Here is a 15358-nt window from a genome sequence, read left to right as displayed (position 1 = left end):
TGTAGTAGCTTCAGATACTTGATAGGATAGGTACAATTTTGGAAGTTGGGAGGATTCTCATCAAGAGGAATTTGATTTTGAATCTAGAATATAAGTGTCAGAACATGCAACTAGCCGTTAACAGGTTCATGGATAAGTTTGAGTTGTTGAAGGAAAAGGGATTACCTAATCCCTTAGTTATAAATGATAAGTTAATGGCACATGCAGATTATAACAAGGAGATCAGGGATGTGGCCAAAGAACAGGTGATCACTTCATCTATGAAGGGCATGCCAATAGGCAAAGTCTTGTAACAAACATTTGAAAACTTGTTTTACCTCCAACATGAGGTAAAACACTTGTTTATTAATAAGCCCACTTTTTCCAAATATACAGAGGCAGATGAAATATACAAAAAAATGATCAATATTGAATTACCCGATGAAGAAAGATGGTAAAAACTAAATGATTTACTATAGTAAAAGGATAGTAAAATATAAATCTCTGGTAAAAAGTGAAACAACAGGGTAAAAGGATATTGACAGGTCTGTAGAGTTATAGTGTATCAGATGAAAGAGTATCAGGTGAAAGGTTAATGTAAAACAGAGCATCCAACGTGAAAGCCAAATAGCCTAGCAACATAAAGGGCTAAAAGTAAAAGTCTACAGCCAGCAGAACCAAAATAAAATGGATAGCATGAAACAGTTTAATAGCTGTCTCTATATTCTTACAAGAAGATATTTCTTTTTTCCTAGATTAGTTCTGAAAGTAGTTTCAGATATTTTGTAATTCCTTTTGTATAAATACTTCAAAATTCGAAGTATTATGGTGGATTATTTTACATTTGTAGAGTTATTTTTTATCTTGAACCTAAGGGTGATTGTACCATTTTCAAGTCAACAGACTGGAGCAAGTAATAAAAGAATTTCGCTACAGGATTCATGAGATAAGCCATTTGCAGTGAAGTACTTTCTTTGTGTAATTTTGTTACCTTCATTATGTGTTTCACAATCTTAAATGCGTTCAAAATCTAAATGAATTAACTGGAAATATCACTTAGAATTTGTTTAATTACACCCTCTTTTGAACAATTAGTCATTTACATGTTTTCTTCTGATACCCAAATTTGAGAACCCTTAATTTCTCTCCCATCCTGGTTGAATTATTTCATTCCCTCCAAAGTCCATCCTAGGGAACCCTTAATTGCTCCCTGGATCTAATTTGAAGCCATTCAACATTTAGCCACTGAGATCCGTAGTAACTCATCTATCTTTCCCTGTAGACACTATTTTTAGAACTAAATCAAGTCTTGCTTGTCAGATATCTGACTCCATAGCCCAATGGTAGAAGCCAAACCTCTTTCCATCTAATTAAAGTGATCCCACCACCAATTTTCAAAACAAAACCCCAAGTGCAAGCAATATTTAGCCTAAAATCATCTTAACCAAAAAAAACTTAAACTATAAAGAGAGAGCCCTCTCTGAGCATCAGGAAGGTTAGTTCCTGATCTCCAAAAGTGGTTTGTGGTTACCTTTTGTTTTTCTATCTTCATAATTCAAAAGAAATATCAGAGTGATAACATTTCTGGCGACCATACTGGGGACTTCGATTGTCAGTCTCATAAAACTTTAAGGAACCCTTAAATTTACTCTTAAGCCCCTTAAGGTCATTTTCTAAATTAAATTTTAAAATTGTCAAAAATTTCATAAAAACAGTTTAAAGGGTTAAAATTCTGGCTCCCAAAAACATTCACTATACCAGGGCAAACCCAGATCCAAACCTTGCAACTATAGTTAATGACCCAGAGAGAATTTTGAGACAACCGAAAACAATAGAAACTCAAGCTAGTAGTAGCAGGTTAGTTAGATCCAACTCGCTCCCTAAGGAATTGTCAACTTTACAGGACATCCCTTTTGATTTGTCATTTGACCTCTCATTATTTAGAAGTAAATCTAAGAATGAAATACATGAAACAGTCTTAGACCCTGAGTCTGCTCAACTCATTGAATCAAAAATGATTATTCATTCAGATTTAGATAAATTTGTCGTTGATACGTTTGACAAGATAGAAGCTTGGGCCTCTAAATTGATAAGTAATATAGGTGATTCTTACATTCAACAATCTGTTGAAATATTTTCCCTTACTATTGCTACCCCTAAAATTTCTATACAAACTTCATTTATTGTAAATACCCCTTCTTTTACCACAACTTCACCAGTTGTATCTACCACAATCCAATCACCTAAACCAATTATTAATCAACTATCTTCATCATCATCTAGTTCACCTCCATCAGTTTCAAGTCCTTCATCAAGTACTAGAACTCTACCCCCTAGTCAAGCCAAAATCACAGGAATGGTAAACTGATATGCACTTCTTGTTTTACCTACACAACTCCATGCCATGCCTATATATTATCATAGTAAGATGTTCTTGTTTGATGCTACTGGTCATTATACTGTGCAGTAACATGAAAACAATATGTCTGACTTTTTTGAATTGCATGAGATAGATGAAGTAGGTGTCCAAATGATATTGTTTGCCCAAACTTTAACTGAAGATGTCAAGAAATGGTTCAAAGCCTTTCCTGCCAACCATATTGTAGACGTAGCCAATTTTCATAGGTTATTTATTGATAGATGGGAGAGAAATAAAAACCCATTGTAAATACTTTCTGAATATGAAAAGATCAGAATAGCTCCTAATGAGTCTATTCAGGACTATTGCACTAGATTTAATAGTATCTACAATGCAATTCCAACCAATATTAAGCCTCCACCTGACCTAGTATTAATTAAGTTCCCTAATGGTTTTGACGCTGACATGTCATACCAACTATAGGAAAGAAACCCTGAAACACTCGAACAAATGCAGAGAAATGCTTTTAGTGTTGAGGCCAACTTATTATCTAAGAAAGCACGAATGAGGAATGAAAAGAAAGTTGTATTTAAAGAGGAAACTTCCACTTCGGATGGAAAAGTAGATATTTTAGATAAGAGTTTGGAAATAATCATGGATAGGTTAGAAAACATGGAGAGGAAAAATCAATGGGAGAATCAACAACAACAACCCCCAATAAGAAACTCCAACTTCAGGAAGAACCGTAATGCTGGAAAGAATGCTACACCAGATCAACAGATTAGGCCCCCCTTCCAAGAGAATTATGTTGCCGATTCACAAAACCAAGAAGGAGAGGATGATACCTAAATTAACTTACTAGAAACCAAAGAGGAAGACACTTTTTTTCTTACTCAAGAAGAACATGAGTTATATATGCTGCAGTAGTTGCGGTTAGAATCTCGTGAATCCTTTGATTTTAAACAAGGATATGAGTCAGCTATATATGAGGTACACAAACAATATAGCTTTAGAAGTAAAAAGAATAGTGAGACTCCCATTAAAATATCCATCCAAACCCAGACTAAGATAATAAAGGAAGCTCCAGTTAACAAAGTGTTAGAAATCCTCCCTAGGGGAACACCACAGACTTCAACCCGTAAGATTCTAGATATAACCTCCACTGAAACCAAATAGAGACAATTATTGAAAACAATCAAAATAAGAGAAAGCAAGGCAAAATAGTAGAAACATAGACTGAAATTATTAGTACTGAGAAACAGAATAAGGACACACAAACTGCACATACTAAGGAAGACCTAAACTAGACAAAGAAACCTCAGCTCCCTTTCAACATCAAAAATGAAATAGAAAAATTAAAGATATCAGTTCCTTTGATCGAGCTAGTAAAGAATGAATATTATAGGTCACAGATAACTGAGACTTTGAACATATGAGAGGGAGAGGATTCTGTTAATTTGAATGATGACAAGCCTGAATTATTGTTTGGCCCTGAGGCCAATGGTATTCATTAGCAAGGGGGAGTTCCTCCTTTTTACATCAGCCTAAACATTCATGATAAAATATTGCATAACACTATGCTGGACTTAGTGGCATCCCATAATTTGATGCCAACGGCAATAATGGAAAGACTGAACCTAGACATTACCATGCCTTATAAGGATTTGTTTTCTTTTGACTCTAGCTAGGTTAAATGCCTTGGTCTAATCAACGAATTATGTGTGACTTTTGTCCAGTGCCCTGCAAAGAACATTTTAATGGACATGGTAGTTGTGGACATCCCACTGAAATATGGAATGTTGCTATATTGCTCATGGGGAGCAAAACTATAGGGATCCTTGGAGTTGGATATGTCTTATCCCACCATATCTATTTTTGGCCAACCGAGAAAATTATATAGGGAGACCTTGAGGAAATACATTGTCAGTAGTGAGGAAAAACCACACAACTTTCCCATATGCTCCATGCATTTAGATATGGACTCCTTCATCTTATACAATGCATAAAATGATAAAAATGAAATCACATCCAAAGACCTAAAATACAGAATAGCTGATAGTGAGAACATATTCCATGAATCACCATGGCATCTAGAAGTTGATGGTTCTATCAATAGGTTAGGGGCTGGTTCAAGAGTGTGGATCCATAATATGGAGAATAATCATGTTGAAGGACATGCTTTTATATTGAACTTCAAGTGTACCAATAACATGCCCGAATATGAAGCCCTAATTCTAGGGTTACAATTGGTTAGGAAACTGGGAGCCAAAAGAGTTTCCATCATGGGAGACTCAGAGTTGATTATTAAACAGATTAGTGGTGAATACTCTGTCAATAATCCTAGACTTGGTTGATATAGGGATACTATTTTAGACATGATAAAAGACCTCTTGGAATCAAACTTTGCTTCCATTCCTAGAAAGAAAAACATGTAGGCTCACAGTCTGGCCACCTTTGCTAGTACTTGTAAATTACCATTTCAACCCAAACATCAGTACACTACAGAAGTCAGACATAGGCCTGCTATACCAGACACCCTGAAATATTGTTAGATTTTCTCCCAGGATTCTCAAATCTACGATTTCATGAACAATGAATGTGAGTTTCAGAATTCCAAGATAGATACTGACTATAAAATAAACAATAATGTAGAAAGTAACCTAGATGTAAATATTTTAGATGTAGCTAGGAAACCCAAAATGGAACCTTTGAGAGCTGACATAGAAGAGGCTAACATAGGAACTGAGGATAAACCAAAACTCATCAAAATATCAAAAGCCTTACCTCCAGAAGAAAAGGTTAAATACATCAATCTATTTAAGGAGTTCTAGGATGTATTCGCATGGAGTTATGAAGACTTAAAATCTTATGACACTAGGATAATCCAACACAAAATACCTCTAAAAGAAGATCATGAACCTTTCAAATAGAAACTGAGGAGAATAAACCCAGTTATTACATCCTTGATTGAGAAGGAATTCAAAAGAATGTTTGATTCCCAAATAATAGCCGCCATTAGATACTCAGACTGGATTTCAAAATTACTCACAACTAGGAAGAAGACAGGTGAAATTAGACTTTTTGTAGATTCAAGAAATTTAAACAAGGCCTCACTAAAAGATAACCATCCCCTACCAAAAATGGACCATATACTATAGAGGGTGGTAGGCTCATCTAGGATTTCACTGTTAGATGGATTCTTTGGGTATAACCAAATCTTAGTTCAGCTTGAGGACCAAGCCAAAACTGCATTTACTACTCCATGGGGTAACTTCATGTATTTGAAGATGCCTTATGGATTAGTGAATGCAAGTGCCACATTTCAAAGAGCCATGGATATAGCTTTTTCCAAGGAAATCCATGACTTCCTATTAGTATACCAGGATGACATCACAGTCTTCTCTAAATCTGACAATGAACACCTACAACACCTAAGAAGAGTATTTATCAAATGTAGAAAATTCAGGATTTCTTTAAATCCCAAGAAAACACTCTTTGGTCTGGAAGAGGGAAAAATGTTGGGACATATCATATCTAAAGATGGCATTAGAAGAGATCCTACTAGAATAGAGGCCATTTTGAACATTACCCATCCTAGAAACATTAGAGAGTTACAACCATTTCTAGGCTAAGATAAACTTCCTTAGGAGATTCATTTCAAATCTAGCAGAACTGATTAGAGAGTTAAATAACATGCTAAGAAAGGACTCAACACCTAAATGGACAGTGGAGGCCAAACAATCCTTTGAAGTCATCAAGGAAGCCTTAACCAAAACTCTAGTCCTAATAAGTCCAAACTTTAACAAGGATTTATAATGTTTTCTTTTGCTTTAGAACACACCATTGCAGCAGTCTTGTTGCAAAAGAACAACCAAGGATATGAACAACCAATTGCATTTTTTAGTAAATCCGTAAGAGATGCAACACTCAAATACAATATCATGGAAATACAAGAATTAGCTTTAGTAAAGGCTATCAAAGATTTTAGAGTATACATATTGTATTCTCACATTATTGCTTATGTTCCAAATTTTGTAGTTAAGGACATTTTGACACAAAATGGGCCTGAAGGGAAAAGAGGCAAGTGGATTGCCGCAATATTGGAATATGACATAGAGATAAATCCAACTAAGCTTATCAAAGGCCAAGGTTTAGCCAAACTCATGGTTGAATCAAATGGTCAGGCCCTTGATATAAATTTCATTAGTACCCTTGATGATCAAGAAGAGATGGCGACTCCACTAATCAGTGAACCTTTTACTGATTCACCTTGGTATGCAGATATTATATTTGTATTACAAAATTTACAAGCTCCTCCTAGTTTGACAGGAAATAAAGCTAGATTTTTAAAGATTAAGTCATTAAAGTATCGTATTATAGATAATGCATTGTTTTGGAAAGACAGTAGTGGTATTCTTTTGAATTGTTTATTGGAAAATGAAGTTGATAAACAAGAGTTTCATGTAGGGGATTGTGGAGGACACTTGTACTGGAAGACTACTGCTAAAAAAATCCAAAGGGCTGGTTTTTATGGGCCCACTTTGTTTGCAGATGTTATGAAACATGTGACCTCCTGCCATAAATGTCAGATATTGGAGGGATAGAGAAAAATTTTACCCTTGCCTCTTAAACTAGTTTCCACTGAAATTCCATTTCAACAATGGGGGTTATACATCATTGGAGAAATATCTTGGATTCTGACAGTCACAGAATATTTTACTAAATGGATAGAGGCCATACCTTCTAGGCAAGCCACAGACACTGTGATAATCTCCTTCCTAGAGAGTAATATCTTGTTAATCTTTGGATGTCTGGAGAAGCTCATTACTGATAATGCAGCTGCCTTTAAATCCAAGAGAATGATAGATTTTTGTAACAAGTACCATATCACCCTTGGCCATTCCACAACATATTACCCTCAAGGTAATGGAATAGCAGAGTCATCCAACAAAAGCTTAGTCAATATCATTAAAAAATTGTTGGAAGATAACAAAAAGACATGGAACAAGAATTTAGTCAATGCCTTATGGGCAGATACATTGACTACTAAGAAGTCCATTGGAACATCACCCTATCAGCTGGCTTATGGGATGTGTCATGTGGAAAGAGTCAATTTTGCGGACAAAACCGACCTCCCTAGAAGCTAAGGCTTTCTAGTGACAAACAAGACAAGCAAGCACTATCTTTCCCTAAATATGCATTTAAAATACAAGCAACTAGGTGTTTAAAGCATACCTTTAGTCCAACGCTGTTTGTAGCAGCCAAGCCTCTCCGATCCAGATGAGCTCCTCCTTCTCTTTGAAACCTGCATTCACTAACAAGCAAACGATTACATAGCACCTGAATAACTCATATAATAAAACATATTCATCATAAAGACCAAGGAGTATATGAAACAAATTATATATAACAACTTGTTGAGAAAAATGAACTTAATTGTATTAATTGGAAACAAAAGAAACCATTACAACCAGTGCCTTGGTGTTGTGCAGGTCCCTCCCAGGGTCCAGCAAGAGTTCTCCTTTACTTTGATCAGCTCACCCACTTCCAAATGAAGCTAAGAAAGGATGGGAATCTCTCCTCTCAAGCTCTATAAGGGAGTCCTAATTTCAGCAGCATCTACCCTTAGGAATGTTCAGCTTTCAACCTCCCCTCCCTCTGGCCCAATGCCTGTATTTATAGTGCTTTGGAGGAAGTTAATCAGGTCCGCCATCAATGGGATAAGCCCCTCTTTCAATGGGATAGCTCCCCTCTTGATGGGATAAGTTCCTCTTTCTTTGGGATGCATGAACCATCTGGAGGCGCTCAATCCACGTCAAACCATCTTCTAGAATGCTCTAGAATCGACCAAAAGTAACTTTTTTGAAGTAAAACTCGCGCCTTTTGACCTTTACAGGGGCACGCACCCACCCCTTCACAGACAGAGCGTACAAGTACGCAGGTATTATGAACTTGAGGTGCGTACACGCAAGTAAGGTTAAGAGAAACTACGTAACTAGAGTTATATTGACTTTTAAGGACTTTCTCTCTTTCTTGGAGTTTGACATGAGGAGCAGAGGTATAAGACTTGCCAAGGAGGATAGTATGACAGTTGATGGAGCCATACTGACTGCAAATAGTCATGGTGACAAATTTTAGTGTAACAGATTGCCCCCTAAAGTGCGAAGCCTGTAGCAGATTAGGGTTTCATATCATCTAGGAAGGGTGAAGTACTTTATCATTTCAAGGATTATCTTGTGGAAAGCCCAGTCGGAACCTGCAAATATTCAACACAAAATACATATATAAGATCATATCATCGCTGAGGTAGGCATTCCCATACTCAGATTGAAAACTTTAACTAACAAACTAACTACTGCTCTAATATAGGAATGATTTCGCAGTACATCATAATCATAGACTCATGTAGACACAGTATGGACGCAGCCATCAGCTTATGATTAGTCTACTGTATAATGAATACAAAACTCCTCGCAGCCTGGATGGTGGAAACTAGATCCAGGGTCTTCATTTCTACTTCCCGAAATAGTACGATTCTATCCATGCGAATAAATGAGTTGATGTCGAACATGGTAGAAACCACTTGATTACCAGTCGATGATGTAAACTGTTAACAAGTGTGAGAGAGACCACCAGTGATGTCAATGGTTCTCAAAGTACCTAGTACAATCCATGAGATGTGAATGAATGTGTTGATGTCGAACATGTCACGGAATCCTTCGATCGAAAGTCAATGATGTAAACCGTCGTCAAAGGCGAGAAACCTGCCATTGATGCATGCAGATTTCAAGGTACTGACGATTTCTAGGTCATCTTTCTAGATAATGTGCTGATGTCGATAGAAAGCGACCCGTTGCAGGCAAGCCCACAACACGAAATCATAGATCAAGTTGAAGAAATGTAGCTGTAAGGACTGACTCAGGGATGGTCAAAATGGATGACAGGTATTTTGCAGATGAATGGTTTATTTGCAGTGACCTCTTGAACACATAACAACACGACAGATGGCTTGGTGACAATTGACCCAAAGTTAATACCCGGAACCGGCTGAAGATTTTCAATGTGGTTTGATCAACTGTTAGGCAAAGGATTTCCCAACCCAGGTGAATGAAAAAGTGTCGTGTTCAAGAGTGGTGATAAGGTTTTTCTGAGACAAAGGATAACAAATAGGCTCATTTTCTCTCTTTTCCCCCACCATTTCTGGCAAGTACCTCTTTATTTTTTACAAGCTTGAGGAGGATAACATATGCTTGATTATAAGCTCATCCTTCAGATGAGTCCAACTTAGTTTAGATTCGAACCCTAAGAAGGAGTGGTCTGTTCCTGTTTGTAATCGAATAGGTCCTTTACTGTGAAATTTTAATGAGTCCAGTATAGGAGAAACTCAGCGTTTTTCAATTTTAGAGAGTCTGAAAAAACTTAAGAAGACTCTAGGGTTGACCTCTTTTGTAAATTTGTGTCTCCCAAGCCCGAAAAAGTATAAAATAATACTTGAGAGAACTGCTTGATCTTTACGACCAAGGAGTACTTTCATAATTAGTGTCTTTGACCTGAAAAGTAAAAAGTGATCAAGGACACGTCGTTTTGTTTCCAATATCAAATTTGAAACGACAAAAATCCGGCAATCTTTTCATGTTTTTACGGTCAGAAAAGGGCTATAAGAGGACCGTCTTTTAATTCTGTTTTAACGAGTGTAAAAGAAACGCTCGGCAATCTTTTCATGTTTTAGGAGTCAGAAAAGGGCTTAAAGATGACTATGATGTTTTTGTTTGTAAAAAATGACAATTTTCCCTGAAAATCCTTTTATCCTGCACAAAAACCAACACATTAATCATACCTGTTTAAAGATAGATAAAAATACTTTGAAAAATACCTTTTCATGTTGAAAAATAAACAAATTTACCATTTATTTACCCAAAAAACCTATAAAAAGGGCTTTTACCAATTCATTTTTACCATTTTACTGTTGAGGAGAGAAAAAGGGCTTTTGGCAAGAAACTTCCCGTGGACATTGCGGAGAATCCGACCGTCGAAATCGAACGCCGTCTCTTTCAGGTATTCTACAACATCCTCCTCTTCATTTTCATCCATTTAGAATTTGTTTTTAGGCCCTAGATTTTATTTTTTGGAGGCTTTGGGGTTTCAAGATCCGCCTTTCGGGGTACGCAGGTGCCACACTAGGGACCCGCGTACCGCGACATTTTCTCAGTTGGGAAAATGTCGGGCGTACGCACCTTGCCTTAAGGGAACCTGCGTACGCACACTCTGTTCCTAAAGGCGGGGTGTGTACTCCGCGCAAAGGGTTTACAAACCCCAAATTCTCCAAATTGGACCAACAATTTTTGATTTCATGGATTCTAATGGATGTTTTCTGGTGTGTAGATTGCCCACCATGCTTGATTGGCGCGAGAGAGAGCACGAAGATGTTGATTTGGCCGCCATTAGTCATCAACCATCTATTGATGCTTTGAAGGCATGCGGCCTTTACAAATACTGGGCCATACCTGGCATGAGGGCCCAGGTGCGCTTTCTAGAGTGGCTGGTAGAGAGATGGAACGTTCAGGACCAGTGTTTTTATATTGGAGGGCACCAGCTCGAGATAGAGCCCTCAGATATCTACTTCCTCACTGGTTTGCCCAAGAGAGGCGAACACTTGACTCTGTTCGGGACTAGGTCGGGTGGCCAGTCCATCGCTAGTCTCCGACTAGAGTGGTGTAACACTCAGTCTCAGGAGAAGGGGATAGAGATCAAAACTATATCCCGACCTGAACTTATGGTGATTACTTTTACAGTTACCAGAATTTATGGGGTTGCCGCTTTACACATTGCCACTGGATCCCAGATGGGGATGGCGATTGATTGCTATCGAGGTACCATTTTCAACTGGTGTGATGCTGTGTTGGCCAATTTAAAGGGCCAACTGACTAGAGCCAAAAACGGACAGCTAAAGACTTTTGGGTATGGGCCTTTAGTTGTGAGTTTTGGCTTAGAGAGGGTTCCGATGCTGATCCCACAGCAGCTGACTGTTGAGGTTGGGCTTCCCCGAGAGCCCAAATTGATGCGATGGGTTGCGGTTATGGCCTGTCATCCTGATGAGGGCACGGAGGTTGTCCGATTTACTCCGAAGTACTTTCATTGGTTAGAGGACCAGGTCTTTTCTATACAGGATTTTCCTTATGCCGGAGTTGATTTTCGTGGAGATCCGGACATGGTTCTTCCACCGGGAGAACAATGGGATGACACAGGTAATTCATTTTTCACAAGTTTTTAAATTATCTATTTTTTTTTTTTGCTTTTATATCTTCTCAAAACTGATAGTAATAATTTTCAAAATGCAGATGTAGGCCCACGTCGTCCAGCCAATCTCCGGCCTTTCGAGAGGAGACTACCAGTTGCAGCGGCACCGGCCCCACGGGACGAGGCCACAGAGACCTTAGCTGAGTTGGAACAAGACCTAGAGCGTCTAACGGCAGATATACCAGAGACTACTATAGATGATATTCCTATCAGGCTTCAGCGCTATGTAGTCGCAGTCCCAGGACCTTTTAGAAGGTTCTTGTGTAGGGTAGCCCGTGCAGTGGTGTCATATAGAGAGCATCACCAGTGATTGGATGGTCGTTTTTGTAGACACATGTGACATTTTGGTTTTTTGTACTTATCATTTTTGCCGATCATAAGGTGTTTTTCAACCTATGATCGAAGAAGATGTATTTTTTGACACACTCCTATCTATATATATCATTATTACCGGCTTATCTGTTGAACATGTGTGATGAAATGTTTTTAAATTTACATGTATGATTATTGCAAATGTCTATTTAACATTCGAGAAGCAATTGCATCTGCTAATGTATTTAAAGACCTTGGAATATGTTGATATTCAATGTAATCAAATTCACGTTCCAAGAGACGCACTCTCAAAAATAACCTTAATAACACTGGATTTCTAATGCCATACACTCTATTAAGCTGTAATACAACGAGTTCAGAATCCAACCTCACTATCAAACTCCGAATCCCAAATGAAATAGATTCAGACAATAACTCAATCACTGCACTGTATTCGGCAATGTTATTTGTTGTTTGACCGAGGCTCACCCCATGCATAGAAACTAACTCGTCAGAGGGTGAATAGATAACCGAAGCTGCGGAAGAGATATTCCGTGTACTACGACAAGCACCATCAACAAATCCAATGTATGTTTGGAGAGGCATCGACATCTGCAATATCAAGAGTAAAACCAAGATAAGCTAGAATAACGACGAAAAACACACTCTCTAAGCTAAGCACACTGTCTAAACTAACAAACACACCAGCTAGAAAGAAAAACTAACCTAACTAAAAATTCTCCATACCCATTATTTAAGCATAATACCTCTTTAGGTAAAGTCCATTTTTGGGTTTACCCAAAGAGTCCCCGTCAAAGTCTACCAGCTCATAGGCCCCTTTTGCTAGCTTTCGCTTGACAATATAGGGCCCATGCCACATAGGAACGAATTTTCCAGCACCTAATTTATCATTAGCTTGATCATATAATAGCACTAGGTCTCCTTCCGAAAAATTTCGAGGGGTCACATTTCGATCATACTGAGCTTTCATACGTTTTGCGTGAGTCTCGATCGCCAATGCAGCATCACGTCGAGTCTCATCTAATTGAGCTAAATATAATAAACGCTTCTCCTCTTCGGAAGTAGCTGGAAGTAACTCGATGGCCATTTGCAGTGACGGGATTTCGCATTCAATGGGCAGCACAACTTCCAAACCATAAACTAGTTGGAAAGGAGTGAACCCTGTTGATGTTTTCACTGAGGTTCGATACGCCCAAAGCGCGGAAAATAACATGTTGTGCCAATTCGACCGATGAATACCAATGATTCGTCGGATCATGATAACTAAAACTTTGTTGATGGACTCAACCAGACCATTCGCTTGTGGATAATAAGGAGTTGAGCTATCGTGACGCAAACCAAGCTGGCCTGTAAGTTCTGTCATCATAAGGTTTCGAAAATGGCGCCCATGGTCAGTGATTATCGCTTGTGGGACACCAAACCTAGCAATAATGTGATTGAACATGAAAATTGCAGCTGTCTTGCCGTCTGCCTCAAATGTAGGCATCGCCTCGGCCCACTTAGTAAAATAATCTATCGCAAGGATGATATACGCATGCCCCCCGGCCGAGTGAGGGTTACATGTAATAAAATCGATACCCCATTTGGAAAAAGGACCAACGGCAATTATAGGGTGGAGAGGAGCAGGTGGAGCGCGCATCTTTCGATCAAACACTTGACAGTTGTGGCATTTTCGGACCGCAGTAATACAATCTTTAAACAAGGACGGCCAGAAGTAGCCAGCACGCAATATCTTTTGGGCTGTGGCATACCCAGACATATGACCGCCACACGCTCCAGAGTGACAGTCATTCAGAACCCTTTCAGCTTCTTTGTGAGTTAAGCAACGTCGGAAAACTAAGTCTGCCCCACGGCGATAAAGAGTATCTCCAATTATTTTGTACTGTTGGGACTGGAATCGAATTTTCCGATGTTCCGACTTTGAAACTTTGGGCCGAAAGGATTGGGTTTGGAGATAGACGATGATATCCCCATACCACGGATCTAAAGTGCTGATTAGAAACAGAGATTCATCCGCAATGGGCTCCTCTGCCACAGTTTCCGTGTCAGCACGTGGGAAGTCACACATTAACTCTGCAAAAACTAAAGATTTCTTAGACTTAGATTTTTCAAACTCCAAGTCGAACTCCTGCAGGATAACGATCCATTTAGAGTACTTGCCCCCTAGCAATTGTTTAGTCAAAATGTAGATCATAGGATTGCAATCTGAAATGACTGTAGTTTTACGGAGTAAAATGTAATGACGAAAACGTTGGACAGCTTGAACGGCTGCCAATGCCAATTTCTCCACATGTGAATATTTGAGTTCAGTTGGATTTAACGTCCGACTAAGGTAATATATCACATGTTCCGAATTCGTCTTCCTGAACTAAGACCATCCCAATGGTGGAATGAGCGGCGGCGAGGTACAAAAAGTAATCCTGGTTGTAGTTGGGAGGATGCAGCAACGGTGCATGGGTCAACGCGTGCTTGAGTGCATCAAAAGATTTCTGAGCTATCTCATCCCAAGAGAATTGAGCGTTCTGTTTCAACAACCGTGTAAAACCCTTTGTAACCTCGACGTAGTTAGGAATGAATCATCGTAAAAAGTTTGCTTTCCCCTGCAAATTTTGGAGTTGGCGAAGACTCGAAGGAGGAGGCAATTTGATGATAGCTTCGACCTTCGAGGGATCAACGCGAATGCCGGCTTTTGAAATTCCAAATCCCAGCAATCGTCCCACTTCTATACAGAAGACACATTTGTGTGGGTTCAACCGAATTCGATAATGCCTACACCTCATGAAAATTGCTCGTAAATGGACAAGGTGATCAGCTCGATGTAACGAATGAGCAGGCAAATCATCGAGATACGGTTGCACAATGTGTTTGATGTCATGAAATGCATAAGACATCACCCATTGAAAAGTGGCTCCGGCGTTCTTAAGCCCAAAAGGTAATTTGCAATAAGCAAATGTCCCCCATGGACAAATGAAAGCCGTTTTTGGTTGATCGGCAGGTAGAATATTGATTTGATTGTAACCAGAAAAACCGTCCATAAAGGAAAATATTTCACTACCGGCACAATCGTCAATTATTTGATCGATATAGCGTGTTGGGTAGTTGTCCTTTGGACAAGCTTGATTAATGTCCCTATAGTCGATGCATATTCTTATTGTTCCCTGTTTTTTGTTAACCGGAACAATATTCGATACCCAATCCGTTAACGGGATAGGATAAATGAAACCTGCTTTCAATAGCTTCTCAACTTCTGCTTTAATTGCAGCCGCTTTTCGTGGGTAAATCTGACGCAAACGTTGCCGGACGGGTTTAGCGTCCGGGTAAGTCTTGATCTCATGGACAACAATCGCGGGATCAATTCCTGGCATTTCCTCATAGGACCAGGCAAACACG

The sequence above is a fragment of the Pinus tabuliformis genome, chromosome 6 (assembly GCF_031772625.1).
Source record: "Pinus tabuliformis cultivar Carrire ecotype Pingquan chromosome 6, CPIR1, whole genome shotgun sequence".
Classification (NCBI taxonomy): Eukaryota; Viridiplantae; Streptophyta; class Pinopsida; order Pinales; family Pinaceae; genus Pinus; species Pinus tabuliformis.
This window is presented reverse-complemented; position numbering follows the sequence as displayed.